Source organism: Eptesicus fuscus, chromosome 7 (assembly GCF_027574615.1).
Source record: "Eptesicus fuscus isolate TK198812 chromosome 7, DD_ASM_mEF_20220401, whole genome shotgun sequence".
NCBI lineage: Eukaryota > Metazoa > Chordata > Mammalia > Chiroptera > Vespertilionidae > Eptesicus > Eptesicus fuscus.
Window position 1 is genome coordinate 106,555,938 of NC_072479.1, and position 13,527 is coordinate 106,569,464.

At 58.8% G+C, this 13,527-nt stretch overlaps 1 protein-coding gene across 2 annotated transcripts in view; it reads left to right on the top strand.

The window, feature by feature from the left end:
- PPARA (peroxisome proliferator activated receptor alpha) overlaps positions 1-13,527 on the top strand; it is a 44,446-nt gene that overhangs the window by 10,869 nt on the left and 20,050 nt on the right. The window contains exon 1 of one of the 2 annotated variants that reach the window (XM_054719640.1): positions 9,334-9,374. The exons of the other annotated variant lie outside the window; for it this stretch is intronic. The gene's annotated coding sequence lies outside the window, so the exon portion shown is untranslated. Of the gene's footprint in view, positions 1-9,333; positions 9,375-13,527 lie in introns of those variants that run through there. 2 annotated transcript variants of the gene reach the window in all.

The window sequence follows — 13,527 nt, forward strand, 5'->3', positions numbered from 1 at the left end:
GGGTGTAGCGAAGGCACGGTCAATTTGCATATCACTCTATTATTAGGTAGGATTTTTAAAATATATTTTATTGATTTTTTACAGAAAGGAAGGGAGAGGGATAGAGAGTCAGAAACATCGATCAGTTGCCTCCTGCACACCCCCTACTGGGGATGTGCCCGCAACCAAGGTACATGCCCTTGACCGGAACCGAACCTGGGACCTCTCAGTCCGCAGGCCGATGCGCTATCCACTGAGCCAAACCAGTTAGGGATTTTTATTGATTTTTAGATAGAGAGGAAGGGAGAGGGAGAAAGAAACATCGATGAGAGGAGAACATCATTGATCAGCTGCCTCCTGCATGGCCCCTGCCGGGGATCGAGCCCATAATCTGGGTATGTGCCCTAACCGGGAATTAACCAGCAACCTCTTGGTTCCTAGGTTGATGCTCAATGGCTGAGCCATACCAGCCAGGTTTCCCACTTTTTATTCAATTTTGGATACACGTATAGCCCTTAGTCACGCAGGCAATTCCAGTAACAGACCATCTTAAAGGCCAGTAAATATTAGTAAAGATTTATTCTGAGACTATTTGGTCAGGAAATTGCTTGAGCCACCATGGTCTCGACTAAACAGTCGGTGCATCGCTCTGGCCCTTGCCGGGGCTCAAGGTTCACCAGCGTCCGGGCTCCTTCTTTACACTCCTCTGATAGTGGAGACAGTGGGTGGCTTCCCACATTAAACATCAGCAGCCCCCCACCAACACGGCTGCATCCCAGTTACCGTGAGCAGCTGTGTAAAGTACAGCCGGCTGCCCGCTCTCCAGCCCACAGATCGCCGCACAGATACCAGTAGCACGTGCACGGGGACCGGTGACCAATCCCATCGCTGCTCTCAGAGTCAGGCTGTGACTGGCCCCGGTGCATCCGTCATTCAGGTCACAGCAACGCGGGTCGTCATCGCCTCCTCGTCTCCCAGTAAAAAACCCACCTGACGTTTTATAGAAATGGGTGCGCGCAGGAGGGACGGGCCAGCAAAGATGAAAACGCAGAAAATATGGGAGACGTGATGATGCTGGAAGTAAAATTCTAACCAAACTGAAGTGGACTCATGGAAAAAATAGCTGCCCCGGGAACGTGGACGCTCCTGCCTGCGGGGGGCGCTGGACCCACCGTGGAGGAACTCGGTAAAACGAGGGACGTGGAAAAGATGAAGGTGTCCTGGGGGAAGTGACCCCAGCAAAGGAACGCTGAGGTGCTTCACGGTGGGGATCCAGCCCCAACCGGGCACGAGCCCTGCCCGGGGTTCCGCCCACCACTCTCGGTGCCTGGGCCAACGCCCAGCCAACTGAGCCGCAGCGGCCAGGGCCACGTGACGCCTTCCATGGCCTGGCACTGCCATTCACATCCAGACTGTGCAGTAGGACACACAACACAACCAGCCAAGATATGAGGCGAGAAGACCTCACGAACCAGCAGAAATAACAGACGATAGAAACAGACCCTCCTGACTCTCAGTAGGAGACTCACAAAGTGCAAACTTTAAATGAAACGTGCTTACTATACTCAAGGAGAGGAACGATAAGGTTGGGAATTGGGTAGAGTATGAGAAATTGTATTTTTTACAGAGGACATTGATTTGAAAAAGCACGTAGAAATTATAAAACTGAAACAACACAGCTGGAGTCACGTACTCTGTAGAGAGATATAACAGCAGAGTAGACACAACTGGTGAGAGGATTGGTGAGCTATGGCAGGTCAGAAGGTACGATAGAAAGTGATGCACAAAGACGAAGGCAGGACTGCGCTGACAGAGCCGCCAGTGAGCGGTTCTAATGTGCGTTGACTGGAGGCCTAAGGGCACAAGAGAGCGAGCACGGGGCAGGAGCGATATTTGAAGAGATAGTGGTTGAAGGTTTTCCAACATTGGTGACATCAGATCACAAGTTCAAGAATCCTGAAGAACTCCCAGCAGAATTAAAAAGAGAAAATCCAAACCTAGACACATCGCTGTAAAGCTGCTGGGGATGGGGGTGGGGAGCAAAGGCAGAGAGAATCTTTAAAGAAGCTAAAGGTAAAAAACAAAAACACCCAATCCTTTCCAAGGAGCATCAGTCCAGAGAACCTTTCTCAGCCAGAACAGCAGAAGCCGCAGGGGGAGGAGAGGACATCTCCGTGTGCTGAAGGCTGGGTTTCTCCCAGGAATACCGGCTTCGCTCAGCATGCGAAAGTAACGGAGCATCAATAACCGTGACGTGCTTTGGGACAAAAATGCACGAGGCCTGTACAGTGACATCTGCAAAACGTTGCTGAAAGAAATGTTCAAGACCCAAATCAAAGGCCGGCCATACCACGCTCGCGAATCGGAAGACTCGGTATCATAAGCTGGCAGTTCCTCCCAAGACGGTTTACGGATTCCACGTGATCAGGATCGCGCCTCAGTCTGCCCACCTGTAGCATTCTGCAAGCTAATTCCCAAGTCACGTGGAAGTGGGAGGCGCTCGTGTGGCTAAAACAACTTGGGAAAAGAGCACCGTTGGAGGACTTAGACTTCCTGATTTCAAGAATGACTGTAGAGCCCGCCGGCGTGGCTCAGGGGTTGAGTGTTGACCTAGGAACCAGGAGGTCACAGTTTGATTTCCGGTCAGGGCACAGGCCCGGGTTGCAGGCTCCGATCCCCAGTAGGGGGCGTGCAGGAGGCAGCGGATCCATGATTCTCTCTCATCATTGATGTTTCTCTCTCTCTCTCCCTCTCCCTTTCTCTCTGACATCAATATATATATATTTTTTATATATATTTTATTGATTTTTTACAGAGAGGAAGAGAGAGGGATAGAGAGTTAGAAACATCGATGAGCGAGAAACATCGATCAGCTGCCTCTTGCACACCCCCTACAGGGGATGTGCCCGCAACCAAGGTACATGCCCTTGACCGGAATCGAACCTGGGACCCTTGAGTCCGCAGGCCGACGCTCTATCCACTGAGCCAAACCGGTTTCGGCTATATATATATATTTTTTTTTTTAATTATTGTAGAGCTTCAGTAATTAAGACCATGTGTTATTGGTGTGAAAGTGGTCAAGTGGATGAATGGAACAGAGTAGCAAGTCCAGAATTGGGCCTCGCACAAATGGTCAGTTGATTTTCTACAAAGTGACGAGTCATAGCAGTGGGAAAAGGTAATCTTTTCAACAAATTGGATGGCAATACCCAAAACGGACCTCAACCCTCATCGCACACCATCTTGAAAAAGAAGAAGGAGGAGGACTCGCACTGGGTCATACACCTCGTTGTAAGAGTTGAAACTATACCAGAAATCGTAGTGGTTTGGGGTTTGGCAAAGATTACTTCTATATGATGCAAAAAGCATGGACTATAAAAGAAAGTGGGGATTCATCAAAACTATAAACCTAGCCCTGACCAGTTTGGCTCAGTGGATAGAGCGTCGGCCTGCGGACTGAAGGGTCCTGGATTCGATTCCGGTCAAGGGCATGTACCTTGGTTGCGGGCACATTCCCAGTAGGAGGTGTGCAGGAAGCAGCTGATTGATGTTTCTCTCTCATCAATGTTTCTAACTCTCTATTCCTATCCCTTCCTCTTTGTAAAAAAAATCAATAAAATATATTTAAAAAAAACTATAAACCTACTTACCAAAAGACACGTAAGAAAATAAAAAGGCAAGCCGCAGACTTAGAGAAAACGTTTGCAAACCGTATCTGATAAAGAACGTGTGGCTGGAATGTATAAAGATCTCTTGGAATTCAATGAGAAGGAGATGACCCAATGAAGAATGAAAGCAAAGCCAGGGGGACACGGGGACGGACTGTTTAACGAAGGGCACTGGCTGGCCAGGAAGCCAATGCAAAGACGGCCCACATGCCTGGTCATTGGAAAACGCACATTAATGGTACAGACCCGTGGTCGGCAAACTGTGGCTCACGAGCCACATGCGGCTCTTTGGCCCCTTGAGTGTGGCTCTTCCACAAAATACCACGGCCTGGGCGAGTCTATTTTGAAGAAGTGGCGTTAGAAGAAGTTTAAGTTTAAAAAGTTTGGCTCTCAAAAGAAATTTCAGTCGTTGTCCTGTTGGTATTTGGCTCTGTGGACTAATGAGTTTGCCGACCACTGATACAGACGTCACTGCTGGCAGAGAGAGCCCTCCGCACGCTGACCAGACGGCTGACATTGAGGCGACCCGCCCAGTGTGGCGGAGGAGGTGGGGCAGCGGGAACGCTCAGGCACGGACGGTGGGAATGGGAGAAGTAGCCACTTGGGAAACGTTTTGGCAAATGGTACCGCTGATATTATGACAAGTGTCATACCCGAAAGAAGCCATTCGGAAAAGGCTGCGCCGTAGGATTCCAACTCTAAGACTCTCTGGAACAGGCAGAACGATGGAGACGAAGAAAGGTTTGTGGTTGCCAGGGGTTAGGTGGAGGGAGGAACGGGGAGCCCAGAGGGTTTTAGGGCAGGGAAGCGACTCGGCGTGACACGGTAGTGATGGGTGCGCGTCATTATACATTTGTCCAAACCCATAGGATATGCAACCCTGAGAGTGACCCTAATCCAAACTCTGGACTTTGGTTAATAACAATATTGACATTGGCTCATCAATAGTAATCAATGCCCCAAACTAACGCAAGTTGTTACTAATAGGAAAACTATGGAGCGGATGGAGGAGGGTCACAGCAACTTTTTGTACTTTCTACTCCATTTTTCTGTAAATCTACAACTTCTCTAAATAAACAGCCTCGTCATTAAAAGTTAAAGTTAAGGTGTATGTATTATATGCCTCAGAATAAGTCTAAAGATCTCTCAGAAAACCGATTGCATTATCGAGAGGCGTGAAATAGAGCCCACATGGATGGATGGATGTACCATGTTCATGGAAGAGACGAGTTGGCATTGGAAAGGTACTTGTCCTCTTTAGAAAGGCCTCACGTGCCACACGGGGGATGCTGGCCCCTAACCCGGCGCGTGTCTAAGTGAAAGGTGTGGGCTCTCAGGCCGATGACAGGGTGTCGGTGACCCTGCAGCCCCTAAATCACCCCTCCCAGAGGCCTTAGGAGGTACTTGCTGAACTTCATAGCAGAAGTGCCCATGTTTTTTAGATCGTTCCTGTCCCCTTAGCATCCCTGTCGCCGTACGTGGCGCTCATTCTTGCTCCTTTAGAAAGGCCTTTGTCCAGCCTTCGCCCTTTAAACCCTGGGGTCTCCTCCCTCTGGGCTCCTTGCTTAGATTCGTTAATTAATTAATTTATTTTTATTTTTTTGGTTAATCCTCACCCGAGGATATTTTTCCACTGCTTTTTAGAGAGAGTGGGAGAAAGAGGGAAAGACAGAGAGAAACATCGACGTGAGAGAAACACATCGATGGGTTGCCTCTTGCACGCGCTCCAACCAGGGCCTGGCCAGGGAGGAGCCTGCAACCCAGGTATGTGCCCTTGACCGGAATCGAACCCGGGACCCTTTGGTCTGCAGGCCCATGCTCTATCCACTGAGCGAAACCGGCTAGGGCTTAGGTCCGTTAATTTAAATAAATGAGGGTTTTTGTGTGAGATAGGGGACGATGCTCACTCAGCATGTACCACGGCGTTAGACTCATTGGGTCGATGCTTACTGCACCCCGCCCGTCGGGGAGAGGAGGCTGAGCGGGAATTCTTGTTAAGGGGTGAGAGGTCGTGGGCAGAAAGGCCTGGCGAACCCGGCCGTGAGCTGTGGGGACAGGTGGACAGGGTCCTTCCCGGGGGATCCGGGCGGGCTTCTGGGCGGCAGTGTAGCGGAGCTTCCCTGGAACGTGTAGGAATGGAACGGGGTAAAGGGCGGAGGCCGGAACACGGGTCTGCCGGGGAGGGAGAGACGGTGGGTCCCGCCGCCGTCAGACCTGGTGGGGCATTGATGGAGCGCGGGCTCAGTGCCAGGCACTCGGGGCCACGGAAGGGGGCACAGCACGGCATCCCTTTCCCACGGCGGGAGGGGCAGAGGGGAGCCTGCTGACCGGTACGCGCTGGGTGTCACAGATGCACAGGGTGGGGGTGTCCCGCGGAGGGTGGGGGAGCTCCAGGCTGCCTCCCGAGAAGGTGACACTGGAAGGCGGGAGAGTGGCTGCGACACCAGGTTGGAGCGCGTCCCGGCAGAGCCGGGCAGCCAGCCGCTCCGGGGAGGCGGGCACGTGCCGGAGGAATGTCCCGGGAGGAGAGGACAGGAGGTCCCCGGAGAGGCGGCGGTCACGGCGGAGGCCTGGGGGCGTGGCACGGCTCCGGGTGTCCGTCCTCTGTGAGAGCCGCGCTGGGAGGCGGTGCTCCGTGGGGTGTGACACGCACGTGACACGCTGGATTTAGCTGGACGTCCCCTCTGGCTGTCGTCGGGCCGGACAGAGCTGAGGGCGTCTCCGGCTGACGGGCTGGTGGGGGGACAGGAGGGCCCCTCTGCACGGGGCAGGGCACCGACTGGGGTCCAGCCTGGCCTTCGCGGAGCCATGTGACCCGGATGGTGTCATCCCTGGTCTGTCTCCTTACCTGCGAGGCCAGGTACTTGGAACTGAGGGCTCAGGCCCCCAAGGAGGGTGCAAATGACTGTCCTTCAGGCTGCCCCCGGGGAGAGCGGGGGGGGGGAGAGCAGGTGAGGCTGTGGCAGGGGCCCAGGTGGGAGGGGGCAGGGGCCCAGGTGGGAGGGGGCAGGGGTCCAGGTGGCAGGGGGCAGGGGCCCAGGTGGGAGGGGGCAGGGGCCCAGGTGGGAGGGGGCAGGGGTCCAGGTGGGAGGGGGAGGGGTCCAGGTGGGAGGCGGTGATGCCCTGTGCCAGGTGGAGACAGATGGATGCCAGTGACTTAAGAGGGAAACATTTATTCAGAACAAACTGACTGCCCGCAGGACCCTACACTGTCCCTCTGCGGCCGGGAGAGGCCAAGGTCACCCCAGGGCGTGCCGGGGACGAGGCGCGTGGACAGCTGCTCCCGCCCCCCGTGTGCTCCCGGCTGGCAGGGTGGCTGGGCGCCTGCCGCCCGAAGCCCGTGGCGGCCACAGGCCCCTCCACGCTCCGCGCTCGGCCCAGAGGGAGTGCACGTCGGTCCCGGAAACGTGACGTCCTTCACCGCAGCGGCTCGGCGCAGAGCCCCCGGCCCCGCCTGGCGTCCCTGAGAGCGGGGAGCTCACTCCTTTGGTGACAGACGCTCCTGCTCCCCGTTTCGTTCAGAATGGCTCGTCCCCCACGCGGAGCGGCTGCCACCGAAGCGCCCGGTGTGGTGTTAGCGACGGTCGAGCTGCTTGGCATCAGTGTCCGGGAGGTTTTGTTTCTGTTTGTTTTTTAAAATATATTTTATTGCCCTGACCGGTGTGGCTCAGTGGATAGAGCGTGGGTCTGCGGACTGAAGGGTCCCAGGGTTCGATTCCGGTCAAGGGCATGTACCTTGGTTGCGGGCACATCCCCAGTGGGGAGTGTGCAGGAGGCAGCTGATCGATGTTTCTCTCTCATCGCTGTTTCTAACTCTCTATCCCTCTCCCTTCCTCTCTGTAAAAAAATCAGTAAAATATATTTTAAAAAATAAAAATTAAATAAAATACATTTTACTAATTACAGAGAGGGCAGGAGAGAGAGAGATAGAAACATCAATGAGAGAATCATGGATCGGCTGCCTCCTGCACGCCCCAAACTGGAGATGGAGCCCACAACCCGGGCATGTGCCCTGACGGCAAATTGAACTGTGACCTCCTGGTTCATAGGTCGATGCTCAACCCCTGAGCCACGCCAGCCAGGCCCACCTACATTAGTTTTAATTGAATGGATTGGGGTGACACCGGTCAGCATGAACACAGGTTTCAGGGGGATTTCTGCGACCAGCTCTGTGTATTGCACCGCGTGCCCACCACCCAGCCAGGTCTCCTCCCGTCACCACATCAGGACCCCTCCCTGCCTCCCCCTGGCAGCCCCCTGCTGTGTGTGTTCATAGGTTTCAGTGTCCGGTCCCACACATGCGTGGACTCCTAGGGTCCTTGGCTTCCTCTGAGTGACGTACATCACTTCGCATCCCGTCCTCCAGGTCCGTCCGTGTTGCTGCCAAGGGCGCCATTCCGTCCTTCCTTGTGGCCGAGGGGCACCCACGGTGGGTTGTCCCCCATCTCCGGCCTCCGGTCCTCTCTCACGGGCCACTGGCTGTCTCCATGGCGTGGCCGCCGTGAATAATGCTGCCACGCACCTAGGGGCGCATCTGTGTTTGCGATACGTGACTTCGAGCGTTCCGGGTGTTACCCAGGACGGGTTGCTGGGCCCTGGGGTAGCCCTGAGGCCTGGCCCAAGGCGGGGCCATCAGTGTAGCCTGAAAGGAAGACTCTGCCTGTGGCTCGTGTGATCTGTTCCCGCCAGAGCCCGTCGGGCCTTCCTCGTTCCGGGTGTCTCCCGCCCGCCACGGGCCAGGCCCTGGTCCTCCCTCCGCTGCTTCTCCGCCACATGCCTGGCAAACGCTCCGGCGGCATCCCTGTCGCTGGGGTGCCGTCTATACGGGCCAGGCCCGCGTTAAATGTGAATTTCACTCCCACCGACTTGACCTGGGACAAGCTTCGCGCACTCGCATTTCATCGGGACGGACGGGGCGGCTTCCTCTGGTTCCCCTGGCGCCGTCCGTCCGTCCGCAGAGCGATCGCGGCAGGTAGTGCACTGACCACTCTCGGGAGGACGGAGGAGCGCGGCGGGAAGGAAGGAGCACACCCCAGGGCGGGCCCAGGGCGGAGGCGGGGTGTCCTGGGAACTGGCTGGGACCAACTTTGTGCAGGTTTAGATAAAGGGACAGAGGCTGTCCGCGCCCTCCTGTGCCATTCCGGCGTGCCACCCACGTCCACATGCCAGGTTCTTCCGACGACAGCATGTCAGCGCCTCGGGCGTTGCTGGGAAGGTTCTAGATAGCGTGGCCAGGCCCTCGTGCCGGGCGCCGTGTCCACGATGCGCCTGGTGTGAGTCACACAGTTCGGCGGGCCTGGCCCCGCGCCCAGCCACGCTCCGGTGCTGCCTTCTGTTTTCGGTGTCCCGCCGCCGTTCTCGTAGCTGGTGAGCCTGTTAGTCATTGGGCGGGATAATGATTAATCCGGTTCCGCGAACTCCTGCTGCCCGCGAGGGCACTGGGGCTGTTTGGCATTTCTGTTGTTGATGTTGAAATGTTACTTTAAACCCTGGATCAGCACATTAAGCTAAAAGGCTTCTACGTATCGAGCCTAATGCCTAAGGACCGGGACAAGGCCGTGGGTGAGAGCGGCAGGCAGTGCTCCGGGCAGACCGTCCTGCCTGCCGCACACGCGTCCTCCCGCCGTCACCCCACCTCGGCCCCCGTCAGCCGGCGCGGTCTCCCGGGCCCGCGTGGCAGAGAAGAGGCAGTCGGTTCCTAGGAGACGGCACTGCCGAGCCTGCGAGGTGACGATCCGACAGGGTTACAGGACAGGACGCTAGGGCCGGCGCCTGGGACACAGGGGCAGAGGGAGCGCTCACGACCGTGCCCGTTGCCCGGCCCGTGAGCGCAGCGCGGGGTCTGAGTGTAAACCCGGCCCGTGGCCGCTGTCCTTCCCGGGGTCGGATCGCCGGCGCAGAGCAGGGCTCGGCCGCCGGGACAGTGCCGAGCTGTCACTTAACGTTTCATTTCCGAAAAGCCTTCTGGGTCCCAGGGGCGCCCGTGGGGAGACGGCGCGGGCAGAGGCGGCGCCGCCCTCGGAGCCGGCCCCGGGGGCTCTCCCCGCCTTCTGTCTAGGGGTGGGGAGCCTTTTCTGCCAAGGGCACGTGGGTATTTGTAACATCGCCCCGGGCCATGCCCCGTTACCACCTTACCTGTGAGCCTGCTCTGTTAGGTCAGACAGTTCATTAACTCGCCCCTAACGCCGCGGCAGGGCCAGCCTGCCTGCCTTTCTCCAAAGCACCTCGCTCCCTTTACCAGCGAGCCGTCCAGCTTCTCCCTCTGCCGCCGCCACGTGGCGAGCCCACCTGAGGCCGTGCCCGCCTCTGCGCAGGTCTGTGGTGATGCCTGGGCGTGAGGTCCCGGGCCCCGGCCCGGGAACGGCCTGTCCCGCGGAGAAAGGTGTTGATCAGCGTCACCTCTGTCCCCATCCCGGACCTTCCTCACGGTGAGGCTTGGATCCCCGCCCTCCGCCCCCCTGAGCGCTTTGTTTTTAAATCCCTACCACGCTGAAGGGTCGCCCGCCAGTGTCGGAGCCCTTTCCCGAGGGGACGTGGCTTCTGCCCCAGACACCCGCTCGGCCTGCTGTCTTGGGAAGGCTGGCCGGGCCGCTCTGCCCTCAGGTGCCGAGGCTGAGCCGGGCGAGTCCGGGGGAGTCGCAGGCAGACCTTCGCCTGGTTCTGGTGGCGCAGGCACTGCCGGCGTCTCTGCCAGGCGCGGCCCAGTGCCAGGAGCCCAGCGCTGGCTGCCCCGCGGGGATTGTCCTGGACGTGAGCTGACACAATTCGCAAAACATTCCCGCCCCCGGGAACACGGTGCGCGGCCCGGTGGAGACGGACGTGGACACGGGCCAATCAGGGCTCTCCCGGAGTGGAGGTGCGTGGGAACCACAGGAGGGTGCCCCCAGACCTCCTTGGCTGCACCCCATGGGCCTGATCTTCCCAAACAGCAGATGCCTCCGTGTGAAAGGTGACCCGTCGATGTTAACACGCCCGTGCGTCCACCTTCCCTGCGCGTAGGGAGCCGGGAACAGGAACCGAAGTCTGTCCTCTCTCTGTCTGTCCTTCTCTCTCTCTCTGTCCTTCTGTCTGTCTCTGTCCTTCTCTCTGTCTCTGTCCTTCTCTCTCTCTCCCTTTCTTTTCTGTTATTTCCCTTTTTTGCTTTGTTTGGTTAATCCTCACCCGAGGATATGTTTCCATTGAGCTTTAGGGAGAGTGGAAGAAAGGGGGAGAGACAGAGAGAAACATCAATGAGAGAGAAACACATCCATGGGTTGCCTCCTGCAGGCGCCCCGACCAGGGCCTGGGCTGGGGAGGAGCCTGCAACTCAGGTACATGCCCTTGACCGGACTCGAACCCAGGACCCTTCAGTCCGCAGCCTGATGCTCTGTCCACTGAGGCACGCCGGCCAGGGCTGTTGCCTTTTTTTTTTAATGTCCTGTAGTTTTTGGGTGCCCTGCGTGGTGGTTCCACAGGGAATGTTAGGTGGGTGAGTGGTGGGTACTGAGACCTACAGCAGCACCTCTGAGGTTCACTCTCGCGTTTCTGAGGCGAGGAGGCGGCTCTGACGTGGCCGCAGCGGCTCAGGACAGCAGGCGGGGGACCCGGGCCTCGGTTACGGGAGGCGTGCCGGGAGCACAACGCCACACCTTCGCCGGGACCAGGCAGCGGCCGAGCTCGCCCCGCGCCCCCTTCTCGGCCCTCGGGCTGGGAAAGCTGCGTGCTGGGACTGAGGCCTATGGAAGCCCCATTTGCATTCCAGATGCTTCCCCCGCCCCTGGGTCTTGATCCGTGGCCAGGCCGGGCGCTGCTGAGAAACGCCGCCCTTTGTCACGCTGCTTTGTCCCTCCAAAGCGCTGGGCAGGGACCCGGGGCCGGGCCGGGGTGCCCCCACGCACGGGCAGGGCACGCTCTGGATGTTAGACGCAGAGCTGGCGGCCCCTGGGATACTTCCGCGCCCCGAGGAGAAGCGAGAGCCGTCGGAGCGCCTGGGGCCCAGGACATGCCCGGGCCGCAGGGAGGCGGCGGCTGTGAGCCATGCTCCGCCCTCCACCCGGGCCCCTACCTGCTCCCGCCGGAGCATCGGGGCGGAGCAGGGGCTCAGTGACGTGTGGAAAGCCGGCCGGTGGCCACTCTGCCTGCGGTTTATCCGTCTGCCCTTCTTCCGCAGCGAGGCCCATGCGTCTCTAGCGGAACCCCGGGTGTGCTTTCAAAGCAACGGAGCCCTGGCTGGTGTGGCTCAGTGGATAGAGCACCGGCCTGCAGGCAGAAGGGTTCCAGGTTTGATTCTGGTCAAGGCCACATGCCCGGGTTTCGGGCTCGAACCTGGCCAGTAGGAGGTGTGCAGGAGGCAGCCGGGCCATGATTCCCTCTCATCATTGACCTTTCTCTCCCTCTCCCTCCCTCTCTGAAATCAATACAAATGTATTTGTTAAAAAGGCACTTGGAAATGAAATGACGAGAACTCAGAACATCCGACCTCGCGCGCTGCAGGGCCGGAGCCTCACCTCGTCCCGGGAGTCGAAGACCAGCCCCTGCTCCCGGCTGGACGGCTGTCCGCACTGGACGCCGCGGGGCACGGGGGCGGGTGGAGCTGGCGAGGTCTGGGCCGTGCCCGGCCAGTGCGGCGGTGGCCGTGGGCGCGGGGCGGGGGTCAGGCTGGAGACAGGTCACGCAGGCCCCGAGGTGCCGAGGGGAAGGGCCGTCGGTCTGGAGGGCACAGGGCGTGTTTGAGCAGCGGGCTGGCCGCCAGCTCGGGAGAGATGCCGTTTGACTTTGCACCCGTGTTCCGTGCTCGGCACCATAACAGACCACGGCGCCGGCGGCTGGGACAGCGGGCGGTGCTTCTTCCCGGCCCGGAGGCCCCACGTCCGAGACCCAAGAGCCAGCGGTCTGCTGTCTCCAGAGGCCTCTCCGTGGCTTGCAGGCGGCGACCTTGCTGTCCTCACACCCCCCCCCGGGTCTGTGAGTCCGAGCCGCTCTTCTCCCGAGGACACCAGTCGGAGGGCTCAGGGTCCACCTGAGCACCGTTAGTCTCGCCGCCGCCTCCTTCTCTCCAAGTCCGGCCGCGTCCTGGGGCCAGGCTGGGCCCCCGCGCGCGGATCGGGGGGACACTGCCCGGCCCTCGCGGTGCCCACGGGAGAACCTTCTTTCGCTTGTGAGTGGAACCTGCCTGGCTTGGCCGGGGACTCGCCGACGCAGATTGTTTTAAACTCCGACGTGTGTGTTGCTGCACAAGCATTTCTTGGGAGTGCCCACGTGAGTGACCGAGGGGGCCGGAGGGCCTGTCCCCCGCTGTCCCCGGCCCAGCCTCCGCCGCACGGGCCTGCCCGTGCCCAGCCGGCCGACCGCGCTTCCCTCCCGGGCCTGTGCACTCGCTGTCGACGTGCTGGGACGCTGTCCCCCCGGCCCCTGCACAGCTCCCCCTCCTTCCTCAGCTCTCACTGTCCCCATCGGGGCCGCCCGTGTGGACCAGAGTCCATTTCCCGTCCACTCCCCTGCGTCACCGTGTCCCTCCGACCTGCCGTGCGTGTCCGTGTTTATTTGCTCGCCGTCTGTTCCCCGAGAGCAGGGACGGTGTGTCGGCCGCGGCCCGGGCCGCCTCCGATCCGTGGCTTGGGCTCAGCACGCAGCGTGACTGGTGATGGATGGCTGATTCCCGGCCTGGTTGGCAAAGGCGCCTTAAACGTTTTGTTTAAAGATTTTCATTTTCTCAGTGAGCTTATCCAGACGCAAGCCCCGACCCAAGTGAGACACAGCCCCGCCCCGCCCCCCACCCCCCATAACTCTTTAGAAGGCTGGGAGAGCTTTTCCAGAAGGCGTGCCAAAAAAGCCCACTCCCACCTGCCGGCGTGGCTCAGTGGTGGAGCGTCGACCTAGGAACCAGGAGGTCACGGTTCGA